The sequence below is a fragment of the Tupaia chinensis genome, unplaced genomic scaffold, assembly GCF_000334495.1.
Source record: "Tupaia chinensis unplaced genomic scaffold, TupChi_1.0 Scaffold000410_1, whole genome shotgun sequence".
NCBI lineage: Eukaryota > Metazoa > Chordata > Mammalia > Scandentia > Tupaiidae > Tupaia > Tupaia belangeri.
This window is the reverse complement of record NW_006159915.1, coordinates 536,557-543,544: the sequence shown is the minus strand read 5'-3', so window position 1 is coordinate 543,544 and position 6,988 is coordinate 536,557. Positions and strand designations below refer to the sequence as shown.

At 37.6% G+C, this 6,988-nt stretch overlaps 1 protein-coding gene across 1 annotated transcript in view; it reads right to left on the bottom strand.

The window, feature by feature from the left end:
* The window catches only part of HDAC9 (histone deacetylase 9), an 865,518-nt gene that overhangs the window by 458,885 nt on the left and 399,645 nt on the right, over positions 1 to 6,988 (bottom strand). The gene's annotated exons all lie outside the window — the stretch shown is intronic.

Below are 6,988 nucleotides of genomic sequence, written 5' to 3'. Positions count from 1 at the left end.
CTCTTTCCCACCCCTTTTGGTTTTACTGTAAAGAATACAACATAGCATTCGATAGTTTTTAGAGAGGTAAACATAGCCACTTAGAGTTGTAAAGGTTTTAATGAGGGGGAAAAAGTTTTAAAAAAGGAATCTTCTCTTACATGCTGTTGTGCTATCCTAAAAAATAGTGAAAGAGATAATGAACTTGTGCATGTCAAAAATACAGGTTGTGGGGGACCAGCAGTTAGCGTAATGGCTATGTCGTGGACTCCCACGTAGTTGACCCCGGTTCGCATCCCGGACCCGTGACTTAAACTCACGCCGGGCGCGTGTGCGTGCATGCCCAAGATCCCGAGAGGAGAATGGAGGAGAAGGGATTGCGGCGTGGTCATCCCCCCTGGGGGGTGATTTCTCGCTTTCTGTCTCTCTGTCTCTCTCTGTCTGGCGAGTGCACATGCCCTATAGCGAACAACAACAACAACAAAAAAAACCTCTCTCAAAAAAAAAAATACAGGTTGTGAACACCTGAGGCCCAAAGCTATTCTTGTTGTATCTGGAATGACTGCTTAAATGCTGGGTTATAAACTTCTCTTTATTTTATATACTAAAGCTATAATTTCTTATACTATACGTGAATCAAATTTGTATGAAGAAAATGCAATAGAATGTAAAATCAACACTGTATTAATGGCCTTGTAGAACACCACCCAATCTTAACTATACCGAACTTATATTCCAGGAGATGAGAATTTACCTAATTTTCATATGTAAACATTTAAACATCAAAATAAGAAAGAAATCACCTAAGGCAAAAGTTTGATAACAAAAGTACAGATTATTGATTTATCTCCATCTCTTTCCTCTTCAGATATAAAGGTCACAAGAACCTTAGCTTGTGAAGAAACTAACACATTTACTAAAACATCTAATTAAAATACATATATTTCTAATTCCTAGAAATATGACTAGTGAAGTCATCTTATCAAGCCTTGGCAAACTACTTACTGAGCTGCAATTAATTCCTTATCACCTTCTAGAGTAAATTCATTTCTAAATTTTCTAGTTGCCTCATCTTTACATCTTGTTAAGCAAACTGTACAAATGACCATGCTCCCACGTTTCAGAGACTGAGGATGTCTGATGTGCTTTTGTGCCGTAAGATTTCCATCGTCTCTTTCAGTTGGGTCATCAGCAAAATCATGACACATTTTTGTAGAGAAAAGCATAGAGAAGTATGTCGTGACCCTCCTGATGACCTAATATCTCAGCAGTTCTCTTACAGTTTAGAGGCGAATTATTTCTTTTCCTCTCTGCTCTCCAATGATAGCACTGTTACTCTTACCCATTTTCTACTGTTTCAAGATTTTGTTCCATTAATTATTTTAAATCTTCAGGCTCTCTCTCTCCAGTAGAATCGTCGCTCTAGTCTGACTGGAGAAGTAGTGTGCTCTCACGATATTCACTCATTCCTTGAAGATCTGGCAATGGGTTTACTTACTATCAGTTGCAACTGTTCTTTTGAATACCACCAAATCTGAAGACTTTTGACAAAAAAAACAATCCTCATTCTCCATATCCTTTCTATAGGAAGTAACATTGTCCACCTCCATGTTTGTTTTTCCATCTTTGTGACTTTTCCTTCTACCGATTTCTCAAAACAGGCATTCACCTGTTTGTGGGCCTCCTTTTTTTTTCTCTTGTTAAAGTCAAGCAATATCATGACCTCAAATATCATTTTTAGGCAGAATACTCCCATGAAAGTTATATTTCTTGCTTTTAACGCTCATAAATTCTAGTCCAAATTCCTTTGGAATACTGGACATTTTTATCCTATTTTTAGATTTTTTGCCATAGGGAATAGGAGCTGGCTGGAGAAAGTCAGAGAGAGGAAGTGAGAAATCGCCCGTCCAGAGGGGATGGACCTACTATAGTCAATCCCTTCTCGTACATTCTCAGGATTATGGACATATAAGTGCACATGCCCAGCATGATTTTTTAAGTTGCTACTCTGGGATTAGAACCAAGGAGTCAGCCATGTGGGAGTCCAGTGCCTTAACCAGCATGTCACCTGCTGGCCCACAATGTTGGACATTTTGAATCTCCCCTTACGTATATGTCAAACTTAATGTGTTCAACGTTTCCTGCTTATCTCTGTATTTCACCACAGCCATTACAGTTATCTTCTTTCCTTTTGTCCTTTCTTTACCCCAAATCTCATCAGTTACTACATTCTATCAATTTGTTTTTTATGTTATTTCTTATGTCTCATAGCAATCATTTCAGCTTACTCTTTCTTATTCTCTCATGAACTATAGAGAAGTCTAATACTGTTGACATACTATACTGGTTTCTCAAGACTTTCTCCCAGACCATACTGGGTGGATCTGAGGCAATTTTACCATGTCTCTTTACACCAAGATGGAGCCTGGTATTATTATTTCCTACTATTGTCCTTTCTGCCCTCTGCACAGATTAAATCACCTACTCTTGTAAATACTAGACACTTTCACAATTCATACTGTTTTATACTCCTTTTCCTCTGATTACTTTATGGCAGTCCTGATTCCACCTGTAAACTTGAGGCCTGGCTCATGTACCACATCTGTTCCCCAGAGAATGGAACATTCTGTGAACTACCAAATCAGAGAAAATATTACCTGCCCAATTCCAGGCAATATATTCTTACCCTCCCTCAGAAAACTTACACCTTGAAATTATAAATATTTCCCTATTTAGAAGAGCAGTGCCCCTGGAAAGAATGGGTTGTTAGTATCATAAAATACATAAACACATACTGCTCACCGCCTTTCTGCCTACACATCTTGCTTACATTTTGACTAATCTGCTTTTCCTCTAACTTTCTCTTTTACTGTTTACTTACTTTATTTATTTAAGGTTTTTGCTGTAGGGCATGTGGGCTTACCAGAGAGAGAGAGAGAGAAAGAGAAAGAGAGAGAGAGAGAGAGAGGAAAGTGAGGAATCACCTGCCGGGAGGGATGGTCATACCACAATCCCTTCTCCTCTATCCTCTCGAGATTCCAGGAACACATGCACATACACCCAGTGTGATTTTCAAGTTGCAGGGTTCATGACTCAAACCACAGTCAGCTACGTGACAGTCCTGCACTTTCACTACCAAGTTACCTGCTAGTCCCTGTTTACTTTTATTTAAGAAAGGGAATGTGTACATTTTTTTAAAAAATTCTTACAATAGATTCTCACCTACCCTAACTCTTTTCTTTTCTGTATGACTAAGAACTGATTTCTCACTTATGTCTCATTTCTGTCTCATTCTTATTTCCATATTTGTAAGAAAGAAATTATTTTTTTAACTTTCTATTTCATCAGTTTGAAATTACTTTATTTATATTATGCTATGTGGTATTAAGACAAAAATACTTTTAAGTGTAAATTACTGAAATAAGCTAGAATTCAAGGCAGCAGCTACTGAAACAGGGTTCTATGACATCACACAGGACAGGATCTGGGGGAAGTTAGCAATTCACTTTTTGGAAACCATGAGAAATCTCACTGAAGTGGTACTGGAACTAGAGTTTGAAGAAGCAGTTCATGACGTGGGGACAGTGGAGAGTAGGAGAGTGGTGGAGAAGACACTGCAGGCTCAAAAGTCAATGCTCAGAATTTTTAAAGAACACAGCCTTTAAAGGGTAGAGGGGCAGAAAACACCTGAATTTGAAAAAGAGGACAATGGTGAGTGGTTCCAGCTCAACTATTGAAAAGAGAGAGGTGCCATGGGTTTGAACATAGCATATGCTTAAACCTATGAAACAGGGGAAAAGAGAAATAGCACAGAAGTAAGAGAGTAACTGCCATGTCAACTTAGCTGCATTGACACTACGAGGGTCTGTGCATAGATACTAAAAATATTTAGTATTAAGATCTACACAGAGCTCATCCAATCAGTGAACACTGGCAGAAAAATGGGAAGGGATGCAGGTGAAGCCAGCTGTGATTTAGTAGTTTGGAGTCTCCAAAGATATTTAGAGCATACCAGTTCAAAGTTTGACCAGCACGTGCATTAGTCCCAGGTCCCAGACCAGAAATGTGTGTCTAATACATGCACAAGACTCTCTTCAGATACACTTTATTCTCTGTGATAAAAGAGACAGTCATTATCTTACAAACTTAAGAAGAGAAAAATATATTTTAAATGTAAAGAAACCTGAGTAAAACTCAAGGCAAACTATAACTCTTTTTTTTTTTTTCATTTTTCTTTTTTGTTATAGGGTGTATTCACTCAGCAGAAAGAGACAGAAAGAGAGAGAGGGAAAGTGAGAAATCCCTTCCCAGGGGGGTGGGGGGATGGCCACACTACAGTTCATTCTCTTTCGGTTTCTTCTTGGGATTTTCAGCAAGCATACACATGTACAGTGTGATTTTCAAGCCACCAGCTCTGGGGTTTGAGCCATGCAATCGACCACGTGGGATACAGCTGTCCAGCCATCCTAACATCAACCCATCTGCTGTCCCAAACTATAACTCTTATAGATGACAACTAATCATTAGTCATGTAGATACTGAGCTAAATTCTTCAGCAATTTGTTGGTAACAAAGAAAAAATTACTGTAGAGAAAAAATTATGTCCAAGAAGAAAGACCAATACAAAAATAGAAAAGAATATTGAGATGAATAAATATGTCTTTAGATATTAAGAATATAAAGTACACAAAGGCAACAGCAATGGTTTTCTCTTTTTTTCAAGTTATACTTTATTTTTAAGAGGGAGCTTTTCCTCTCCACTTAGAAAAACCACCTATCTCCATTTACATTATAGAATTCATGTCTACTATTCTTTTATATTTATTCAAATTTACTACCTCCCTCCCTTATTCCCCTCTACCAATCTTTATTAGGAAAATTTAAGATTTGTACTTACTTAAACATGATTATCTCCTAGAAAAAAAAAAGTCTGTAACACTAAATTTAAGAATTTATTCAGTATAAATTTGTAATTATATTTGGTACTGGAAAATAAGTATAAACGCTAGTAAAATAATTTTAATTATACATTTCTTTGCCATTTCATATCCTTCAGGAAAAAATTTCCCAATTGTAATCACCAATACCTCTCTTCAAATAGGCATATCAATCAGTGAGAATTGAATAATGAGACTAAAACTTTGTCTTTCTTATGTAATCTATTGGACTTAGAAGTTGCCTTAGAGAAGAAGACTCCACCATTGCTCCTGAGAACTAATGATTTCAGGGAAAAAAGAGAAATCAGGGTTTTCTACTGATAATTCAGCCTCTAGCCCCCAAACTCAAATGGTAGTGAGCCCCTCTAGACTTCTCTCTGTCTCTGTCTCTCTCTGTCTCCTAATTTTTTTTGAAATTTTTCCTTTAAAAAATTTTTTAAGGTCAAGTATTCCCTTGGTTTTCAGTTCCTCCTTTATCTTGCTAATAATCTCCTTTCCCCCATCCCCTCCAGCAGAGGCAAGAGGCAGGCCTTCAGAAGAAGACTCCACCATTGCTCCTGAGAACTAGTGATTTGCGTGCTGCAGTTTTTTAGTTTTTGCTTTTAAAAAAATAAAAGTTAACTAAAATTTTTGTTCGTTTTATTTTTCTTCTTTTTTCTCTCTCTTTCTTTGTGCTCTCTCTCTTTGTTTCCTTCACTTTTTCCTTTACCTCATCACTCTGCTCTTTAATCTCGATTCACTGTGTTTTTACGTGGATCTAAGAGAACCATAACCAAACATCTAAATACTATTAGGGTTAACATATTCCTCAATATCCACTGAATCTGCTGCACAAAGGGATAAAAATGGTACGGCAAAGAGATTCCAGATCTCCTGAACACTCAGATTGAACTTCAAGAATTTGGAAGAAAAACACCATCCATCACATGACTAGAAAACACCACAGGTTCACAAGAAATACGGGAAAGCAAGAAAATACTTCTCCTCCAAGGAAACAGAGTAACTCCTCTTCATCCACAGATAGTTCAATAGAAATGGAAATGTCTGATAAAGGATTTAGAATATTAGTAATGATGAAGCTAACAGAGATGGAAGAGAAGAGAGACAATGAACTGCAGAAGACACAGGAGAAAGGAGCTGACAAGGAAGCGAGGAAATTCTTTCAAGATCTAAAACAGGAAATACATACTATAAAAAAGAATCAAACAACCTGTGGAGGCCTGCTGGGAACAGGACTTCTAAAAGGTCCAAGGCCATTTTTGCTGGCTATAAGCAGGGCCTTAGGAACCAAAGGGAGCACACAGTTCTTAAAATTGAAGGTGTTTATGCACGAGATGAAACGGAATTCTATTTAGGCAAGAGGTGTGCTTATGTGTGCAAAGCAAAAAACAATACAGTGACTCCTGGTGGCAAACCAAATAAAACCAGAGTAATCTGGGGAAAGGTTACCCATGTGCATGGAAACAGTGGCATGGTTAGAGTCAAATTCCAAAGCAACCTTCCTGCTTTTTTAGGGCACTGGACCCAGAATCCATGTGATGCTGTTCCCCTCAAGGATTTAAAGTAATGAAACGTAAATGAATAAAAATGGATTTGTGTTGTACAAAAAAAAAAAAAAAAAGAATCAAATGGACCTGTTAGAGATGAAGGTTATAATATGGGAAGTCAAAATCTCCCTTGAAAGTATTAAAAGCCAACTAGATCATACCGAAAGTAGAATCTCAGGTCTAGAAGATAAAATTGCTGGCCTAGAAAAATCCACCACAAAGACTGAGAAAACTGCCCCCTCCCCTGAAAATGAGAATAATATAGAAGAAATACTAGATAACATCATATGTCCAAACATCCATATAACTGGTATCCCAGAAAGTGAAGAGACTCATAACGGCTTTGATAATCTATTCATAACGGCATTGAAATTCTGCAAGAAAACTTTGGCCATAGGGCGGGTGCCACCACACCCTTGCAAGAAAACTTTCCAAACCTAGAAAGGCACTCAAAGATCCAGTCCCAAGAAATACAAAGGACCCCAAATAGAATCAGCCCAAGAAGATCTTCTCCAAGACACATTA